A 22,872-nucleotide genomic window follows, 5' to 3' on the forward strand; every position below is an offset into this window, starting at 1 on the left:
CACCCCACAACAGGCCCCTGTGTGATGTTCCCCACCCTGTGTCCATGTGTTCTTATTGTTCAACTCCCACCTATGAGTGAGAACATGCAGTGTTTGGTTTTCTGTCCTTGCGATAGTTTGCTCAGAATGATGGTTTCCAGCTTCATCCATGTCCCTACAAAGGACATGAACTCACCCTTTTTTATGGCTGCATAATATTCCATGGTGTATATTTGCCACATTTTCTTAATCCAGTCTATCATTGATGGACATTTGGGTTGGTTCTAAGTCTTTGCTATTGTGAATAGTGCTGCAATAAACATACGTGTGCATGTGTCTTTATAGCAGCATGATTTATAATCCTTTGGATATATGCCCAGTAATGGGATGGCTGGGTCAAATGGTATTTCTGGTTCTAGATCCTTGAGGAATGGCCACACTGTCTTCCACAACGGTTGAACTAGTTTACAGTCCCACCAACAGTGTAAAAGCTGAACCTTTATTTTCAGGAGGAATACCTGAGAGATCACAAGAGGGTAGAGCAGACTTGTCATCTCCATACTCAAAAAGTGGCATAGTCTCTCCCATAGTTTATTGGATGCCTCTCTTTGCATCTCATCCTCACGGCCCCCAGCCTGATCTCCACAGGCTGGAATCTTCCTTGCAAGATCAATCCAGCCCCCTTAACCTTTCACTGAAACATGGAAATGTTTCTCAATCTCCTCTGCATTTAGCAGTTGTAGGCACCCTGCAGATGGGGCCTCCTCTGGAAGCTGGCCTTCTCCGGGAACCCCCAGTGGAGGCCTTTATTGTGTCCCACCCACTTTGTGTGCACTTGAAAATCTAACAAGCATGCGTTTTCCTAATGGGCAGTACTCCTTGGATAAACTATTGTTAATCTATATCATCTTGTATTCTCTTGTGTCTTTTTTTCTTCTTTCCTCATTTTTCATTTTTTACGTTTTCTCATATGAAAGGTCACCTTTACTTGGTCACTTCAGTGGAATAGTTCCCAATTTCAGGCCTAAAAGCTTATAAGAAAGATGTATATTTTGATGAATTTTCATACTTTTGATCATCTGGAGAACTAACGTAATCTGTTTTAGGTCCCTGGACCTTTTTCCTTGAGATGTGCTGTCACACCTTTGAATCTGAGGTTAAATTGAAGTTATATGAAATTTTTCCACTTAGAGGATTTGGATAGATATCTTCTGCTATGATTCACTTCTGACTTTTTAATTATTTTTGGCCTGAACTCTTCAACAATTCAGCAAATATTAATTGAGCATCTAGGCACATGAGGGAAATGGCAAGATGTGTAAAACACAATCTAGTCCCTGCCCTCAACAAGTTCATGATTAAGGAGAGAGCAGAGAGACCAATACACAACTAATTATAATAAAGCTAACTATGATAAATGCTGAAAGGGGGTTTAAAAATGCTATATGATCACAGAGAAGGCAACCATGAGAAAATAGTGTTGTAGCTGGGACAATAGGACACACCCTCTTTATCACCCAATATTTCCAGACACTTGCAATGAAATCATTAGATTCAATTATAAAGTACAACTTAAATGTGCAGCAAATTAAAAGAGACTTTAAAAAATTTAAATTCTTAATCCCATCAATAATACATGATATTTTTGCTGCTAACTAGAGAGAAATTTAAGACTCAGGGAAAATTTTCATTTAAAATCTAAGGGATTTTCCAAGCAATCAGGGTGTTTTCTATTATAGTTTCTTTCTCTAAAGCTGACAGAATATAGTAAAAAGTTTGGGCAAAACTTTCTGGGAAAATAGCAGTTGAGACAGGCAGATAACTTTGGGTCATAAATTTATATTACTGAATATCTATTCTGCAGACACATACAAAATTTATTTAAATATTTTAAACTACAAACTATAATCTTAGTAGCCTAGAATGTTTGGCCAAAATATTTCTATACTTATAAGTGGGTTACAAACTATCCATTTGTATATAGTACTATGTAATATATATACATACAGTAATAAAGCACTGATATGGTTTGGCTCTCTCCCCACCCAAATCTCATCTTGAATTGTAGCTCCCACAATTCCCATGGGTCATGGGAGGGACCCAGTGGGAGGTATTTGAATCATGGGGGTGGGTCTTTCCCATGCTGTTCTCGTGATAGTGAGTAAGTCTCATAAGATCTGATGGTTTTATAAAGAGGAGTTCCCTGCACAAGTTCTCTCTCTTTTCTGGCCACCATCCATGTAAGATGTGACTTGCTCCTTCTTGCCTTCCGTCATGATTGTGAGGCCCCCACTAGCCATGTAAAACTGTGAATCTATTAAACCTCTTTTTCTTTATAAATCACTCAATCTTAGGTATGTCATTATCAGCAGTGTGAAAACAGACTAATACAAGCACCATAGTAAAAAATGGTGGAGCAAATTGAACTTTCTTTACAGTTTTGAAAAACTGAAGAAGCCAACTAGGGTGACCAAAGGTCAGTTTTCTCCCCATCTATTGACATAGATAAGGCAGACCCCAGACTGCCAGAAAAAAACAAGTTCCATATTACCTACAAGTCACTTACTCTTTAAAGTTCTCAAGTTAGTAATTATCCCAAAACTTCATTAATCTGCAGTCTCTTCTGAACACTCCACTAGTCAGGAGGGAAATGGGGAAAGGGGAGAATCAGGAAGAAATAAGAAATGCTTCCCAGTGCCAGGCACATGCTAGACTCTCAGAAATGTGGATTAAATGGATGAGGTCAGGTCACAGGTAATATTTAGTTACTTCATTGTGATTCCTCCGTACCCCAAGGGTTACAGGATGAAAACTGCAGTGGAGAAGGATGGTCTTCAAATGATGTCCCTCCCTCTTCAAAAAAAAATCTGTTCAGTGAATGTGGCTAAAGCAAATTAAAGGATTAGTATATTTTCGAAAGATTTGCGACCAAGAGATTCAAACCAAAAGCATTTTCTGCTTTACTCTCAATCAAGCAGAAAATTCAATTAACCATAACACACCTGGTCCCCTGAGCATTCTGGCCAATCCAGGTTATACAGCATTGATTAAAAGTATCTACTCTCTGTCTAGGGTTCCAGGTGGAATTGAGAAGGAGCTAAAAGAAGCTGTGTTTATGCTTTTCAAGAGCTACTAGTGGTGTGTGCATGTGAAGACTGCATAAGTATCTCTCTTCTCTGCTCTCTCATCTCCCCTGTCTCAGATGTGGATAACTGTTACTGTTATTCCTAACAATTGTTGTTTACGTGCCAGCCACACTCTTCTAATAGCTTTCGTGGTATTAGGTCATTTAGCCTTCTTCCTTTGGGGTAGGTACTATTATAGCTGTCATTTACGGGTGACAGAAAGGTTAAATAATTTGTCCATGGTACAAAATTAGAAAGTGGCAGAGCTCAGTTTCCATCCCAGGCTGTCTGGCTCCCTACATCACCTTGCTTTTCCATTTCTGAAATAGCAGAGTGTTCACATATCCATCAACACCTGCAGGTCTACTCTGAAAAAGGCTTTGCTTCAGTGGAACTGTCTGGGTGAGGAGGATGCTGCCTCCCATGAAGATCTTAAGGCAGAAATATAAATGTAAATTTTGCTCATTAAAACCATAATTAATTTATTGAAAGTGAATTGTTATTATTTCAGGGATGAATGCATATTGGAATATGCTGATTATTTTAATGAACCAAGAGCCTCTTCTGGGATACTTCCCTTGTATTATTTGCAAGCAGGTCACTAGATTTTCTAAGAGACAGAATGAATAGATTGCTGCTCATTTTCAAGTTTTGCCTTATGAAAAATGCAAAAGAGGCTGGGCGCTGTGGCTCACGCTGTAATCCCATCACTTTGAGAGGCCCAGGCGGGCAGATCATGAGGTCAAGAGATCAAGACCATCCTGACCAACATGGTGAAACCCCATGTCTACTAAAAATACAAAAATTAGCTGGATGTGGTGGGGCGTGCCTGTAGTCCCAGCTACTTGGGAGGCTGAGGCAGGAGAATCACTTGAACCCGGAGGGAGTGAGCCAAGGTCACGCCACTGCACTCCAGCCTGGTGACAGAGCAAGACTCCGTCTCAAAAAACAAAACAAAGAAAAAACGGAAAAGAAAATGTGTGCTGTATATTGGGAGATGATAAGACGGTATCTTTGTTTAGGAAAGACAGGCCTACCATCATCTGTTTTAGACTCACTATTCTCCTCTAGGTAGCCATTTCTTGCACTACAGATGTCAGCTGCTGGGACCAGTTTGTGTGGGTGCTGTGCCTACACAATGTAGGCACATTGCAATGTCTCCAATATAATTGTTATGTTTAACATTTAGAGCCATTTATGTAGGTGTCCTCTCCTGCGTTCCACTGTATTCCATTTTTAATCTCCTCAAGACACACAGTAGAAAAGCTGCCAGAATTTGTTTTTTCTCTTCATATGTTATAGGGTCTGAGGTTTCATTGTTCATAATTCCACATTGCAGGAAAGATGAGCAATGACATATTGACCCAGGCTATGAATGAAAATGGTGCATACCTAAATACTTCTCTTTAGGTCTCATCATCAGTTCCATTCATTCATAATCAGCATTAGTCTTCTACTGCTGCTGTAACAAATTACCACATACTTGGTATCATAAAACAACATAAATTTATTCTCTTAACATGTTGGAGGCCATAATTCTGAAGTTAGTTTCACTGAGCTAGAGTCAAGATGTCAACTGGGCTGATTCCTTTTTGCAGACTCGTTGTCATTGGCTTTTACTTGGCTGCCTATATTCCTGGCTCGTGGCTCCTTCCACCATTTTTAGAGTACATCTCTCCAATCTCTGCTTCTGTTGTCACTTGGCCTTCTCTCTCAGACCTTGCTTTGTCTGTTTCCATCATCACATTATTGAGTGCCTACTGTCTGCCAGGCACTGTGCTAGATATTGGAGTTCTATCAGTAGATAAGTCAAATAAGGTCCCTGCTTCCATGAAGATTCCATTCTTGTAAACAGATAAATAAAAAAGATAAAATCAAGTAACGGTATGAGTATGAAGAAAATAAACTAGAGCAATGTGATAGAAAGATGGGGCTGGGAAGAATGTATAAGATGCCAAGATTCAATCTCAGAGATGAGCCAGTCACAAGAAGGCAATTTCAGGCAGAAAGAACTGCAAGAGCTAATCAGGCCTGAGGCAAATGAAGCTTAGTAATTGGAGTTGAATAACCAAGGGAGAGCGTGGCATAAGCCAGAGTCACAGAGGAGGCAGTGACCGAGTGGATAGCATCACAGATCATCGCAGGGAGCTTAGATTTTATCTAAGTGCTAAAGGAAGACATGGAAGTGTTATAAGCAGAGAAACAGTTAAATATTTACTGTTTAAGAGATTGTCCAGGCTGCTGTTTAATGACTAGATTCTCCATGAAGGGAGCTATCTGGCGGCACCTTGCCTCCCTTTTAAAAATTATGTTTCCTTACTGTGGTTACATAGAGCCTGAATAAAATCTAAATCTTAGGTGGTCATGCAGGTAATTGAAGGACGTTTCCCCACATCTAAAACTTAGACCTCTGCAGTACCCTGCTAACCACAATAAAAAAAAAAAATGCCAATTCTTCCCTTCTTTCCAACACTTTATGGATCCATTAGCAATTTGCAGTTCCCATAGGAGATAAAACAAGTCTCTTTTCAAACATGAAGAGATTTCCTATGGTAATTATAGGCAAAACCTGGAGCAAAGGGCCACTAGGTAGGCCAAGGAATAGGGAGCCAGCTGAGTGATGGAATGCCATGGTCAGGACTGAGAATAGGCCCTGAAAAGAATAGGCTTAGCTTAGGTCTCTTGGTCTTGTCGAAGGGAGAGTGAGGGTAGATCAGACAGTAGGCTCCCATGGACAAACAGTCATTGCCTATCCTAACAAATGAAACATCCTCATTGTAGTTCTCAAAACCATGTGCAAGTAGCATATGGTCATCTATAAAAGCCTCCTTCATACTCCTTGACACCCAGGTTTGAACTGATGACCATGGTAGAACCTTTCTCCTCGACATCCAGTGGAGTAGGAACGAGGTCATTCCTGGTAGTCATCTTGTCCCCTAACTGCACAACAGTCTGACAGAATCACCACAGACACAGCAGACATCATCTGGATCAGCTTGTCGGACCTTCTCTGATGGTTGCTGAGCAGCCATTGCCTAAGGCAAATGTTGGCCCAGCCAATGCTGTGTCCTCAGTGTGCATGCGGTAGAGGGAGGAAGACCAGATGATGAGGATGTTCACCTCAGGCTTGGACCCCTGTTAAGGAAGACCCTATCACTATCCTTTTGGAGGCAGGAGGGGACCTTAATTTGCAGACCTGACGGACAAGCCTGTGGTTCTTTCACCTGATACTCTTGTGTCCCTAGTCCTTTTCATCTAACCTAGTGCGGTTCTGAGTACTTAGTAAATACTCAATAAATGTTGGAATCAAACCAAATTGGCTGACATCCCCATTTCTTGGCATATGTCTGGACATGTGAGAATATTCTATATGGTTTCTCCAGAACAAAGTCCCATCTTAAGAAGCCAAAAATGGCAAGCCTAATAATCACCATAGAAAATACTGTGGTTTACATATGTTCATTGCAACCCTATTCACAGTAGGGTTCACAACATGGAATAATATTCACAACATGGAATCAACATAAGTGCCCATCGATGGTAGACTGGATAAAGAAAATGTGGTACCTATATACCATGGAATACTCTGCAGCCATAAAAAAGAACAGGATCCTGCCCTTTGCAAGGACATGGATGGAGATGGAGGCCATTATCCTTAGCAAACTAACACCAGAACAGAAAACCAAATACCACATATTCTCACTTATAAGTGGGAACTAAATGATGAGAACACATAGAGGGGAACAACACACACTGGGGCCTTTTGGAAGATGGAGGGTAGGAGGAGGGAGGGGATCAGGAAAAATAGCTTATGGGTACTAGGCTTCATACCTGGGTGATGGAATAATCTGTACTACAAAGGCCCATAACACAGATATACCTATTTAACAAACCTGCACTTGTACCCCTGAACTTAAAAGTTTTTAAAAAAGAAAATACTGTAGTTGAATACAATATTTTTGCTGACCTGTTCAAAGCCTTCTGCATGAGTTGGATAGGAGGGAAAAGACTATACCCTCTGTGTCTTCTTCAATTCTCTATGATGCAGAGAACATGACTTTTCAGAATATGAGTGCCCTATACCTTTGGACTAGATGGAAACCTCAGGTATGAAGGGTCTGTGTTTATCCCTGTCCTAGGTATAGTCATGGTTCTATACTTAAGGTGGTTTTTTCAGGCTCTCTGGAAGTTGGTGGTACTTCTAGAGCTTTTCATGATCCCAGAGTTCGTTTAATGAAGACTCTATGTAACCTGGGGATGAGTGTCCAGGGCCTTGGGAAGTGTGGCATTTAGGGCCAAGAAAACAAAGGAAATAGAGCAGCACATGCTATGTGGACAGCCGTGATCCCCATGCTTCAGCACATTTTTATGTGAGTCAGCTTTGAGAGATAAAGATCAAAGATGTGTCCAGCAGAGCACCCGCCAGGTGTGAAATTCCGGGTGACAGAATGGAAAGAAAAGAAAGGTTTGAAGGGAAAGGAAAGGAAATGCAGCTAGTTTCCTTTTATTCTCTTTATTTTTCCTGTTTCCTCTTCAGGAAGTTTATGTAGCTTACAGTACCCCAGACATTCAACAGAAGGGGTTGATCCTCATTCTTTTCCAGATAATGATAAGCACCAAGGGCCTGTCATTTATTTTTCAGATATAACCCTTGGCAGTCCCTAGGGTTAAACGATGCTGTGCTCCAGAAAATTTTAATACAGAAAACTTACTTTGCTTTCTGCTTTGGTCTGTGCTACAACAAGTGGGCAAATATAAACTGGGAGAATATAAATAAAATAAAGGCTACTTCTTGCCACTTACAAATGTCATTAACAATAAGAATAAAGCACATCAACAAGTTACAAATTTGATCCAACCGGCAGGGCTCCCCCAGGGGCAGATTCTTAGAGCTCTTTCTTCAGTGTTAGTTTGGCCAGCAGCCTAGGGAACATTGTTTAATGTCTTCAATGCTAATGACACCTTTTGTAGGGAGACTGTCTAGGATTGTTTTAAAGGAATTAGTTGTTATCAGAGAATATCACAAGCACTCTGTAGGTTGTTCCCCGTCACATCCCCACCTCTCTTTGGGGCTAATTTTATAAGGAAAGCTAAAAATGTTTACTAAGCATTTCTGAGAAACTTGTCCACATTATGAGAATACAAATTACAGGAACTCAGTGCATTAGCAATGGGAAAGGCTTAATGGGTCTGGGAAAGGTATAAATTTAGGGAAAATGTAAATTGCAATAGTTGGAGAGCCTTCAAGGGCAGTTTTCTTGAAATGGCACTGTTTAGTAGCAATGGAAAGATACTAAAGGATCTTGCCATTTGGCATTGTAAAAAACGCAACTCATAGGTAGGAATTGCAAATCCCATTAGTTAAGAATATGAAATAGACTCAGTGTAAAAAAAAAAAATTGATTTGGGGAATGTGCTTGGTTCCAGGCCGTGTAGGATATGGAAGTCTTTTCTGTGGTCATCCCACCTAGGCAAAGAACCAGTTAACTTTTCAGGATTCTCTAGAATTAGAATGTTCTGAGCCCACACTTGACTCTCAGAAGCTTCCCAAACTCTACTGTCTTGACTTACTTTAATGAGCATTGAGGATTTAGAGAAAAAGACCATCAACATGCCCTTTGCTTCATGATCTCTGGCAAACCATGGACTATGTAAGCGCAATATCCGTTTGCATATTGGATTCTGCAAACCGTGAAGAATTCACCGTGTTATTTGTGTGTGCAAAGAGGAAAACATAAACGAAGAGTCAATTAATGACATTAAAAAATTTGCATGTCAGTATTGTAGAATGTCAAATTTACTCTACAGAAATATATGTATTATTTATTTATATCAAGAAAAGTGATAAATTATCCCATCAATCTCTTTCCCTTACAATGTCAGATCTGGTTTAGGCTGACAAGAAAAATGGGCGGTACTGAAGGAGATCGTTTAGAAAATATTATAGACACTCAGACAGGAATGAGGCAATGGTGAAAAATATTAATACAGTTAAAATAGTTTTGTTGAAAAAATGAAACATTGATCACAAAGATTGCATGTAACATTGTATCGGCTGGTCAGTATAATAATTTTAATGCTACTACTACTACTAAAAATAATAATAATAATAATAAACTCATATTGTTCCTGACCAGGTACAGCTTGCAGCTTTAAAACTGCATTGATAGGGAAAAGCTGAAGAAACTGAGCCTGTTCTGTGGAACAAAGGGTAATTATAGTGACCTAATTGTAGCTTCTATTACCAAAGCAGAAATGATAGCCAGACAAATTATCTCTGCTGTCAATAAAGAAAGCTGTACAGCAGGTAGTTTGTAATCTCTTTTAATGATACTACTTCTTTTACCCCAGAGCTCTCCGTGAAAAACCTTTTCTGACCTCGACTACCATTACCGCTATAGGGAGCAAACCTCCTCTTTACTCTCTATTCATCTCTGACTCTGTTGTTTGGGTTCATACAGTAGCAACAAAGAGAATTTCACTGCTTACAACTTCCTAGCACTGGCCAAGTCAGTCAGAACTATACTATTGTGGACACATTCTGCATGAGACAAAATAAATCAAGAAACAGTATGGAAAAGTAACAAAATGTTCTAAGGCTTTTGAGGAGTAGAAAATATGAAACACTAATCAATAATCGCTTAATGAATCATAAAAGGCAAATGAGAAAATCAGAAAATATAGATGCAACTTATACCACAGATAAAGTGCTAATATTGCTCCTATTCAAAGGTCTTTGAAAAATCGAGGGGGAAAATGGCTAGCAATCTGATAGTAAAATCAGCAAAAGATACAGACAGCTCACAGAAGAGGAAATGAAAATGGCCCTTAAGCATATGAAAAGATACTCAGCATCATAATAATAAGAGATAGGCTAATTAAAACTTCACTGAAATATGACTTCTCACCTATGTTTATCAAATTTCCCAAAGTTCGACAATGCACTCTGTTGATGAGACTGTAGAGAAACAGGCATCCTCTTACAGTGTAGGTGGCAATGCAAAATAAAAGAAATGTGGAAGGAATTTTGTCATAATCTAGAAAAAGTATATGTGTGTTTCTGTTTGACCCAGCAATCCTGCTTCTGTGAATTCCTCCCAAAGCCACAGTGGTAACAATATGGACTGACGTTTGCACAAGATTTTTCATTATGACATTATTTGCAATAGCAAAAAATCAGAAATACCCAAATGTTTGCAAATGCATGACTCATTAAATAAACAAAAGCATGTCCACACAGTAGAATACTATGAAGCATTTAAAAAATGAGAAAAATATCTAAAGAAATTGTAGTGTCTATAATTTCTTTGCTAATATGGAATGTTCTTCTGTCTATTACTATGTGAAAAAGCAAAGTATAGAAAAATATGGACAGTATGTTACCTTTTGTGTAAAAAAGAAGGGATCTAAATATATAAACATGCTTTTTTTAAAGAAACAAATATATTGCATGGGATGGAGAAGACAGAAATGAAAGGTATATATTATAAGTATACTTTGCTATATTTAAATTTTGAAAAATATGCCTTACATTTAGCAAATTAAATAAAAAGGAAAAAACAATCCCTAAAAACTGAAAACAAACCAAAATGAATAACCTGACTGTGAAACAAATTGGTTGCATAGCCATTCAGGAAAAAGAATTACTTCAAGTGACATTAGAATACACATTTTGATTATACATTTTTAGTGTAATATATTCTAGCAAAAAAATAGAGCAATGAAGACATCTTAAATTTTAATAGTCAAACTGTTAGTAATTGCTGTGATCTGAATGTTTTTGTCCCCATCCCCCCAACTCTGTTCCCCACAGCAAATTCCTATGTTGAAACCTAATCATCAGTGTGATAGTATTAGGAGGTGGGGCCTTTGGGAGGTGAAGTGCTCATGAATGGAATTAGCGTCCATATAAAAGTGGCCCCAGAGGCTGGGCGTGTGGCTCACACCTGTAATCCCAGCACTTTGGGAGGCCAAGGCAGGTTGATCGCTTGACCTCAGGAGTTTGAGACCATCCTGGGCAACATGGAGAAAACCCCATCTCTACAAAAAATTATGAAAATTAGCCAGATCGTGTGCGCCTGTAGTCCCAGGTACTCGGGAGGCTGAGATGGGAGGATCGCTTGAGCCCAGGAGGCAGAGGTTGCTGTGAGCAGAGATTATGCAGCAGCATTCCTGCCTGGGCAACAAAGCCAGACTCTGTCACAAAAAATAAAACAAAAAGAGGCCCCAGAGAGCTGCCTCACCTCTTCTGCCATGTGAGAGACCCAGCAAGAAGTCAGCAGTCCATCCTCGAAGAAGGCCGTGACTCACCAGAACCCAACCATGCTGGCATCCTGTTATCAGACTTCCCAGCCTCCAGAACTGTGAGAAATCCATTTCTATTATTTATTTATAAGGCTTCCAGTCTATTTTGTTATAGCAGCTTGATGGGACTAAGACAATAATATTGATATTATCATTTTAAAACTATATGATAATAAAAATAATTATATCAGTGTTAAGAATCAAGATTTTTCATTTAAAGGAGGGAGGAATACATATACAATATTAAAAGTAAAAATTCTGTAATGTTAAATTTGAATCAGAAATATTAGTATAAACATATGGGCTTTTTTTTTTTTCCAAAAATATGTATTTCCTAACTCTATTCAGAGAAAAGGCTGAGAAATAATGATAACCCAGTGGCAGTGAGCACTCCTAGGGCCCAGATTGTAGTCTCTAGATATCATTCCCCACTAAAAACAAAGGGGTCCTGGAGGAATGACTGCTTCCAAATTAGGAACACAAGATGCTCAACATAAACCTGGAACTACTTGTTTGTCGTAAAGCAAGGAAGCTATCAAAGGCTAAAGGGTTAAGCCAGAAGGGCGAAAGAGCTCATACAATGCAGCCTCTTGACTAAATATGGACAACATGTGCAAGAAAAAGTATAAGGAATGCAATTGAATAAAAATCCTAATATGTTATTACAAATGTGTATTATATATTATGGACTTACATAAAAAACCATAAGTTTATAATTATGTCCAGAATCCTGTATTCCCCCAAAAATGTCCCTAACTACTTGTTTGTCACCCTTGCAAGTATCTAGGACACTAACTCCTGACTCTGAAAATTAGCAATGAAAAAGAAATATTTAAGCATTTATTCAGATTTCCCAATACTAAGTACATCTCACCATAATCAAAATGCCAAAATTGTTGAAAGATTTTCTTTGCAGAAGAATCCCAGCTAATAAATTTTTTAAATGGCCTTCAAAAATGACCATTGTGCAACCCCTAATGAAATAATTAATTCAGTCAAACATCATCAGTGAAAGAAATGATGAAATGAAAGATTGATAGGGGAACTTTACAATGGAGACGTCAGTTTGTGTCCTTAGCATTACTAAAGACAATCAGATATTTAGGATGAAGAAGACAGAGATGAAAGCTATATAACTATACTTTGTTATGTTAAATTTAGAAAAATACACATTTTTCCAAATTTTTGTGTATGACACAATTTGAAGCACGTGTGCTTCCTTTAAGGCATTTTTATTAGTTTCATAGGACCGCCATTTAACAGATTACCATAAACTTGGTGGCTTTACAACAAATTTGTTCTCTTACTGTTCTGGAGACCAGAAGTCTGAAATCAAGGTGTCAGCAGAGTTGCTTCTTTCCAGAGGCTGTGAGAGAGAATCTGTTCCATCTTCCTCTGTCCTAGCTTCTCTTGGCTGCCAGCAATCCTGGGTGTTTCTTAGCTTATAAACACATGGCTCCAATTTCTGCCTCTGCCTTCACATTGCCTTCTCTGGCTCTTCTCTTCCGTTTATGTCTTCTCCTTTATAAGAACATTTGTCATCAGATGTAGAGCCTATATGGATAATCTAGGATAATCTCACCACAACGTCTTAAACTTAATTACATGTACAAAGACCCTGTATCCAACTAAGATTGCATCAAAAGGTTCCAGATGGACATACAACTTCCCTCGATATATAAGTGAGGGCCCTGCAGAACTCACTTATATGAAAGGTCTGCCCTCCATATATGCAGGTTCCATATCCCACAAATACCGTATTTATCTGGGTTTAGTTGAAAGAAAGCTCTGTGTAAGTGAACCCATGCAGTTCAAACCCTGTTGTTCAGGGATCAACTGTCTGTTTTAGGGAGCCACCATTCAACCTACCAAAGTACTCCTCCCCGAAAATGTTGAACCTGAATCTAACTAAGCCTCCAGCTGCACTGTCCAATATGATAAACATTAGTCACATTGAAATTTAATTCATTTAAATTTTAATTAAAATTTTGTACCTTAGTCATACTAGCCACATTTCAAGAGTTCAGTATCTGTGTGTAGCTAGTGGCTGCTGTATTAGATAGCTCATATACGGAAGATTTCCATTTCCATCATCACGGAAAATCCTGTTGGAAAGCACTGCTGTAGAAGTTACTCTTCATAAACAAGATATTTGGGGGATGGAGGAATAAGTTAAATCATTTCACAAGAAAGTAAACAGAGAAATCCAGCACATGGGACCAACTATAGGAACATCAACTTGGTTTCTGCAATAACCCAATGGCATGGAAAAAATAAAAAGGAAAAAGAGTACGGTTCAGTACATTTAACGAGACTTAAGAGAACACCAAATTTAATGTACACACATTTTTACAACCTGATTCAAATAAATCATCTGGGAAAGACAGACATTTTTAAGGCATTTGGGAAAATTTGTTTATGGAGTAAGTATTAGATGATACCAAGGAATAATTGTTCATTTTTAGGTGAAATAATGGCATAATAAAACATTCATGATATTTTGACATGCCTTTGGAAGTATGTAGGGGGATTTACTTTCAAAATGCTTGGTGAAAAATTGATAGAAAAATATATTTAAAATATGACAGAATCTTGATTTTATTTATTTATTTATTTATTTATTTATTTATTTATTTGTTTATTTAGAGACAAAGCCTTGCTCTGTTGCCCAGGCTGGAGTGCAATGGCACGATCTTGGCTCACTGCAACCTCCACCTTCCAGGTTCAAGCAATTCTCGTGCCTCAGCCTCCCAAGTAGCTGGGATTACAGGCATGTGCCACCACACCTTGCTAAATTTGTATTTTTAGTAGAGATGGGGTTTCACCATGTTGGCCAGGCTGGTCTCGAACTCCTGAACTCAAGTGATCTGCCCACCTTTGCCTCCCAAAGTGCTGGGATTACAGGCATGAGCCTCCGTGCCCAGCCTGAATCTTGATAATTAATTAATACAGAAATGAAAGGTATATGGGAGCTCATTGTGCTATTATCCTACTTTTGGGTATCTGAAAGTTTTCATTGTATCAAATTTTTTTTTTTTTTTTTGAGACAGAGTCTTGCACTGTTGCCCAGGCTTGAGTGCAGTGGTGCTATCACTGCTCACTGCAAGCTCCGCCTCCTGGTTTCACACCATTCTCCTGCCTCAGCCTCCCGAGTAGCTGGACTACAGGCGTCCACACCACGCTCAGCTAATTTTTTGTATTTTTAGTAGAGATGAGGTTTCACCATGTTAGCCAGGATGGTCTTGATCTCCTGACCTCGTGATCTGCCCACCTCGGCCTCCCAAAGTCCTGGGATTACAGGTGTGAGCCACCGCGCCTGGCCACATCAATTTTTAAAATGTGATCAAGTTTAAATTATTTATAATCTAACATAAATTAAAGAAACATTAATGTTGAAGGCAAACAACTCAACAGAATTCAAGAATTCAACTCCTACCATTTAGTAAATGTTAACTGTCAGGCAAAGTGTGTAGCCTCTCTAATCTCAGCTTCCTCTTCTCTAAAGTTGAGACTTGTGTACATTAGGAGAACTGTTATATAATCATGAGAAAATATATCACTAATATTATTATTGATGTCAGTTCATCCTTTTAGATAGATGAGATACTGGACAGGATGGGCTCTTGTGTATAGCAAACTTTTCTATTTTGAGGCATTTGAAGGGCAGTCTTAATTACAGAATTTTGTTTTTAAACCAGTTTTATTTTTAGCTCATGAATCCAATTGCTTCTTACCATCTCCAATGATACACCTGTATGGACAACCATCACCTTCTCTCACCTGGCTTGTTGTAGTAACCCCCTAACTGTTCTCCACAGTTTTCTCACACCCAGAAATGCCCACTTCACTCTGTTCTCAACAAAGCAGTCAGAGAGCCCTTTACCACATAAGTCAGAGCCTATCACTTCACTGCTCGCAGCCTCTAGTTTGCTTCCCACCTCACTGAGAGTAAAAACCGAACTCTACCATGGACCTCAAGGCCCTGCTTGCCCTAAGTCCCTGCTTCCTCTCTGGCCTCCTCCAGCTTCTCACTCCCTCACGCTGGCCTTGCTGTTTTTAGCACATGCCTGCCTCAGGGCCTTTATATCTGCTGTCTCTCTACCTGGAACACTCTTCTCCTGTTATCTGTATACTTTAACTCTTTTCTTCTTCTTCAAGCCTTTTATTTTGTATTTTCAGTGGTGCCTTTCCTTTAAATAAATCTAGTGCCTTTAAATAAATTTAATTTATTTAAATTTTAATTAATTAAAATATTGTACCTTAGTCATACTACTCACACACTTCAAGAGTTCAGTATCCATGTGTAGCTAGTAGCTGCTGTGTTTAATAATATATATTTAATAATGTAAACTCCCTTCAAAAACTCCTACTACCTCTTCCTGTTTCACTTTCCCCTATACTACTTACTAAAAACATATTTTTTCATAAAGTACCAATTTGTAGGCCAGCCTTTGATGTTGATAATACAAGTCATTCTTATTCATCCATAAATACATCCTGTAAAGACTAGACAGCTTGTTTTACATCTATTACAAGTTTCTGCATTCATCATTCAAAAAATTTTGGAAGTGTTTTGGTTGCTTGAGAAGGGGTGTGTTTGCTTAAGTAATTTAAGTATTTTCCCAGCAATTATATTCTGTTAATTTGTTATAATAACTGCTTTTAGATAATGCATTTAAAAGAGAATTATATATAACTAAATTTATAAATAATGAATCTAAATTTGTTAGTTTATAAAAGGTATAAATAGTATAATCAGCATTTTTGCCTTTTCTTTTTGTGTTTTCTTTTTATATTGAGATATAGGCGGGGCACGGTGGCTCATGCCTATAATCCCAGCACTTTTGGAGGCCGAGGCAGGTGGATCACCTGCGGTCAGGAGTTCGAGACCAGCCTGGCCAATATGGCGAAACCCCTTCTCTACTAAAAGTACAAAAATCAGCCAGGCATGGTGACAGGCACCTGTAATCCCAGCTACACAGGAGGCTGAGGCAGGAGAATCACCTGAACCCGGGCAGTGGAGGTTGCAGTGAGCTGAGATCACGCCACTGCACTCCAGCCTGGGCGACAAGAGCAAGACTCTGTCTCAAAAAAAAAAAAAAAAAAAAAAAAAAAGAGTAAATTGAGGTATCATTTACATAAAGTGGAATGCTCAGCTCTTAGAAAACAGAAGAATATTCTCTATTCTCTTTTAATGAATGTATGTCAATTTACAGAACATTTCTAGCACCCAAGGATGTTCCTTCATACTTTTTCCCATTCATAGGTAAAAGCCTGATCTAGAATTGCTTACAAATGGAATTATATAGTATATAGTAAACCCTTTTTTCTGTCCAACTTCTTTCACTAAGGATGATAATTTTAAGATTCATCCCTGCTGTTGGCTATTTTTGTAGTTTATTTCTTGTTATTGCTGATTTATCTTCTGTTGTGTGCATAAACCATAGTTTGATTATCCATTCTCCTGGTGATAAACAGCTGAATTATGTCTACTTTCTGCTATGATGAATAAAGCTGCTACTGAACACTCTTCATGAATTTTTGGTAAACATATGTTGTCATTTCTTTTCTCGATTCACCTGAGGTGAATCACTGGGTCCTAACATCAGTGAAAGTCTAGTTTTGAAAGAACTCCTAGACCTTTTCCAAAAGGGATTATGCCATTTTATACTTCCACCAGCAGTGTATGAATGTTCTGGATGCTCCATATCCTTTCCAACATTTGTTTTTGTCATTCTTTTACACTTTAGTAAGGACATCTCATTGTAGTTTTAATTTGCATTTCCCTGATGATGTATGATACATTTTTCATTTGCCTATTAGGCATTTCTAGTTATTATTTATTTTTTCATTGAATTATAATTACTTGTTTATGTCTCCCTTGATAGTCAGAGACTATTTTTTTCTAGTATATAGTATAATGTCAGTAAAATATTGAATAAATTAATCTGTCAACCAAATATTATCAGGAAGAACACTCTTGATGCATTCAAGGAGCCCGTAATCTAGTTATGGAAGCAGAAGGTCTAGAATAAATCATAAAAGTTTTTTACTTGGTTTTGTTTTCTACAAAGTGACATGTAACAATTTCATATTAATAGAGAATTTACTGGATGTATGAGTTGAAGAGGAGACAAAATTGTTAAGGTCATTGTGGAGCTGTTTATGAATAAGTTAAGTCCTTATGCCAGAGAAAACTAGAGTTCAATATTTGATTAATGGGACATGAGTAATATTAGGAAAAGCAGTTGATTTAAAGAGACCAAATAAAAGTTCAGTGAACAATAATTTGGAGAAAATTGTCATAACTGAGTTGACAAAGGGGTCATGAGAAATCAAGTTCACAAGAAAAAAAATACCCGTTGGTACAGGATATTTAATGTTTTCAAAAACATTTTTATTCACTACAACTTGTAGTTGTTAGGAAATTTTTTATATTTTTTAAGTTTTTAAAATGTTCTTGGGGAGGGTGGGATGGGGATGAGAGTTGAGAAACTACCTATTGAGTATTATGTTCACTATTTGCATGTTGTGTTCACTAAAAGCTCAAACTTTAGCATTATGCAGTATACCCATGTATACTCAAACCTGTACATGTACCCCCGGAATCGAAAATTAAGTTAAATTTATTTTTTAATTATCTTAAAAATTTAGAAAATGCAAATAGCATATAAGGTATAAAGGCTACCTTTAATTCCACTCTCTAGATGCAACCACTTAGGAATTTTTTGTGTATTCTTCCAGACATTATCTATGTATATGCAAGGATATATATCATATAAATATTTATATGTATAGTACCCTCACCCTTACATACATCATCTTACTTCTTTTTAGTGTAGGAATAGTATGACCCTATGTTTTACAGCTGCGTAATACTTTTCTCTATTCCCCTGTTAATGCATATTTAGACTGTTTCCCACCTTTCACTATTATAATAGCACTTTGTGTGTTTTTCTTTTTGATACCTGGGATCCTTTAATTATAATAAAGAAATTTATTCCATTTACATTTATTTTCATAACATAAATTTGGTCAACTTTTTTTTGTTACTTTCTTTTTTACTGCTACGTCTTTTTTATTTTCTGCCATGTGGTTAAAAGTTTATTTTGTGTATGTCTCTCCTGCTGAAAATTTGGGTTTTAGTGGTTTCTTTGTAATTATATTTAATATATTCAAACCTCTGTTTCTTGATGTATCAATTTTAGACAGTAACTACTGATGCCTGCTTTGTAAAGTGAGAAAATGAAGAAGGGTGAAAATAAAGATATGGTACTCTCTCCTAAATTACTTCCTTATTAACTTGTGATTTTCATTAGTTTTTTTATATTTTATATTATCAGAGTTTATAATATTTACATTTTTTCTATAATTATTGTTCCCACAGATATTTAGTCTTAGTTTTATATTTAAATGAATGTATTGCTTACCTCCAGACCTGCTATTCCACAGCTTCACCATTATCTTCGTCCATTTTTGCTGCTATAACAAAACCCTGAGACAGGGTAATTTGTAAAGAACAGAAATTTATTTTCTCATAGTTCAAGAGACCGAGAAGTCTAAGATCAAGGTGCCGGCAGGTTCAGTGTCTGGTGAGGCCGTGTTGCCCATAGATGGTGCTGCCTAGATTTCCTCATTTGGCAGAAGAACAGAACAATGGAAGAGCAACGAGGGACCTTAGCTAGTGCTCTGTAGCCCATTTATAAGATGTTAATCTTTTCACGATGGCTTAGTCACTTCCCAAAAGGCTCCACCTCTTAATACTACCACAATGGAGACTGTATTTCAACACATGAATTTTGGGAGACATTACGGCCGTAGCAACCATGTTGAATTCTTCATTTTGATACAGTTCTTAGTTTGCTGTTTTCCATTATTAATAAGTTTTTCAAGATGGGTCAATAAGTACCATATTCCCTCTGTGTTTCCAAATGTTTGAGAGTGTTTTTCTTTTCTCTTTATTTATGTTAGAGGCCAGCATGAGTTTGCCTGCATTTGTCAATTACTTGATTTTCCTCCTTCTTGAGACAGCACTTAGGCTTACTATATGCAATAAGCTCTAACATTTTCTTTTACTGTGTTTAAGTATGACCATTAAATTTATATTATCTTCTACGGAAGTTTTTTTTTATTTTCTTTAAAAAAAATCTGTACTAAAATATAGTATTAAATAACATGGGCATAGTGATTTAAGTTTACCAGCAGCTTCAATTCTACATGATCTCTCAAAATACCCTTTTGCCAGATTTGCTGGGTACTCTGCCCTGGGGGCTTGTTTTCTATGGTTTTCTGTTTTGGGAGAGCTAGTCTGAGATCAGCCTACTTCTTAGTGAAGTCATCTAGATTATTGGTCCTATTTTGATGAGTCTGGGTTATATAACTCTGCTAATTCTGCCTATCAGATACAAAGCAGGTTCATACTTCTCTCTTCTCACTACTTCACCACCATGAAGTGGTTTTTTTTTTTTATTTTTAAGGTAGGAGACCTGCTCAGGGGAAATATCTCTCTTCTGTCTCTGCCTCTCCTCCATTCTGAAGCTGGATCCCCACAAAGAATTACCCTACAACTCCAGGGTCCTATTCCTATCCTTAGAGTATATTAAAGTTTATTGACTGTACCCCTCTAGACTCCCTCCTTATTTTCAGTGAAATGTATACATGGCTGGACATGCAGCCATATATCGACTGCACTCCACTTTTGGGGCTGAGTCCAAGTTTCATAGCAAGGCATGAGATTATGGTCGTTTTCTAATTCCACTGTAGATGGAATTTTCTTCCCAATTTCTCAAGTGTTTGTTCATACAGAGTTTCAGGGAGGGAAGTAGAGTCACTTACTTGACTTCATCATTTATTATCATCTCTTATTAGAGATCCTCAATCTGACAGATATGACAGAAATACTCTTTAAGGAAGATTATTCCAGAGCCTTTTAAGGTATATATTAAAGTGGGATGAGGTGACATACCAAAAACTCTCAGAATAATCTAGGCCAGTATAGTCCAATAGAACGCTCTGCAATGATGGAATTAGTCTCTATTTGTGTTGTCCAATATAGTAGTTACTAGCCACATGTAGTTACTGAGCACTTGAAATGTGGTTTGTGAAACTGAGAAATTGATTTGATATGAATTATTTCAAATTTATTTTTATAGGGCCACACTCAGCTAATGGCCATTATATTGGACAGTGCAGATCTGGGCAATATAAAAGCCTGAACATTAGACTATGATGAAAGAAATGGAAATAAAAGAGGATACCCAAGAGGTGTTATGGAGAAAAGAAGCAGCAATGTTCCCACAGAGGAAAAGAGAAAGAGGAGATTTAAACAATTCAAAGGCAGTTTGCTCAGAAGAATGGGGAAACTGGTAGTACTGTCAAATAAAAAAGGATATCTTTTGAAAAATAAATATTTTAACAGGTTGAGTTCCCAGTGGTAAGGAAAACTCTAAGTGGAAATGACTATAAACAATTAAAATTCTCACATGAATTGGGGGTGGGGGTGAGGGTCAGAGCTACCAAAAAAAAAAAAAATTTCCTTGACGCTTCCGTCTTGGTCTCTTCTGCCACCGTACACTCCTTTTCAGAGATTACCTTGTCCTCCTCAACATGGAGGGACCTTGATGTATGACATAATAATGATTGTTCAGAGAAATTACTATTTTACCTGTTGAATGATTAATATGAAATTAGTTACTGAAACACTCACTGGTGCAGAGTATCAAAGAGAAACGGTTGTGTTTCAGAAAGGAAAAATATAAAATATTGCTTGACATACACATAGTACTTTTCGTCTCAGATTCTGCACGTACTCAGCAAGTTTAATTAATGAGAAAACCTCTAAGAAAGAGAAGTGATGAAATAAGGAACACAGATACCAGTGTTCTATTTCTGTGATTTTTAAAAATCAAGCTTAGTATTTTCCTCTTCCATTAATACACAAGTGTAGCCCCATGAGGCAGCCATGAGATATTCATCTTTCTGCTGAATGATTTCTCTTGAAGGCATCTCACTTATGAGGGATAGCAACCACACAGAATCCTACCCCCTAACTTTATTGATGTCCTTTGCTCTATTTGCAATGGAAATCCATCCCTATCATCAGGGTGCAGCAAGCATTCTCTGATAATCGAGTCTGCACTGTCTCTGGAAAGATTGTTTTGTTGCAGAATGGAGCAAGTTATCTTCTTTATCAAAAATTACTCAAAACAAACATCCATGAATCTAGGACTAACATGCATTGAAAGGGAATAGGCAAGGCCCCTTAACGGGTACCCTACTGTGTAATCTTCCTTTCATCTTAATTCAGAATCCCTTGGAAATTCAAGTTGCCATATGCAAAAATATAAATTCTTCTAATTACTTATGTGTAGGGCACAGGTTTGGCCTAATCAAAAGAGATATGCAATAATATATCCTGGCATTTATTTTCATCTGTTGTAACTTGAGGATAGGTGCTGGAGTTTTGTTTTGGTTTTGGTTTTGGTCTCATGCCTTCTTATTCTTTTTTGTTTTGTTTTTTGCTTTTTGCTTCCCAATTGAAATTGCCCAATTTCTTTTCTCCTCCTTACTCAAAAAAATAAAAAACAAAAATGCTGTTCTGCCAAAAGAGAAAAATACCTCAGAAAATCCTGCCTTCTAAAGATTTTTACAAAGGATTTGATGTTTTGCAAAATAAAACTAGCTTCCATGTGCAAAACAGCTGTTTTTGTTTGAATGGGGGAAGATACTGATGGGTTTCAGTTGTTGTTTTTAACTGGTCCAGGCCTCCCGTACGTCTCCAGTCATATACAGATCACTCACTTCTAGCCCACAGCCCTCTTATATTCTCTGGGCCCGGGACATCAAGTTTGTCTCATCTTTTCTTGACTTTCTTTAGCCACCCGAGCCAGCATTGTCTTATCTCTCCTCTTGTACACAGTGCCCCTTGTTTGTCCAGTGACAAGGTTTACACTCTTTTCTCCTTAGTGCTGAAGACCTCACACCATCAAGATCACCATTGTCCAGTAAGAGGCTATAGTGACCTTTCCATTTTAATACATTACTGAGAATTTAGGAGAGCTGATCTAACACTTTCCAGATTAAATGTCAAATTCTCAAAATTCAGATGGATTTGGAATCCACCTAAGTATATTTTTCTGCTTCCATTCCCAGTAGACTGCACAGTGGCACTGATTAGCACTAGCATTTTGTAATATCACTTAAGGCTTTAGCACTGTGGAGTTCTGCCAGTAATGGTGTTTAATTCACTTATATGTGCCAATTCATCTCTGTCAGGAACCTATTAATTTCTTCACGATTTTACTCTGTCCCTAGCCCCTATATAATGAGACACAATAATCCCCATTTGTATAACCAAAAAACTTGGAGTCTCTTATAAATTATCCCTGATCCCACTGCTTTTAGTGACCAGAAAGCCTCTGTATTTCTTTTTCATATTTAAATCAATTTTCACAAGTTCTTTTCT

General features: G+C 37.7%; 1 protein-coding gene across 4 annotated transcripts in view; it reads left to right on the plus strand.

Annotated features, from left to right (window-relative positions):
• PARD3B (par-3 family cell polarity regulator beta) overlaps nucleotides 1-22,872 on the plus strand; it is a 1,082,106-nt gene that overhangs the window by 875,277 nt on the left and 183,957 nt on the right. The gene's annotated exons all lie outside the window — the stretch shown is intronic.

Source organism: Symphalangus syndactylus, chromosome 8 (assembly GCF_028878055.3).
Source record: "Symphalangus syndactylus isolate Jambi chromosome 8, NHGRI_mSymSyn1-v2.1_pri, whole genome shotgun sequence".
In the NCBI taxonomy this organism is placed as follows: domain Eukaryota; kingdom Metazoa; phylum Chordata; class Mammalia; order Primates; family Hylobatidae; genus Symphalangus; species Symphalangus syndactylus.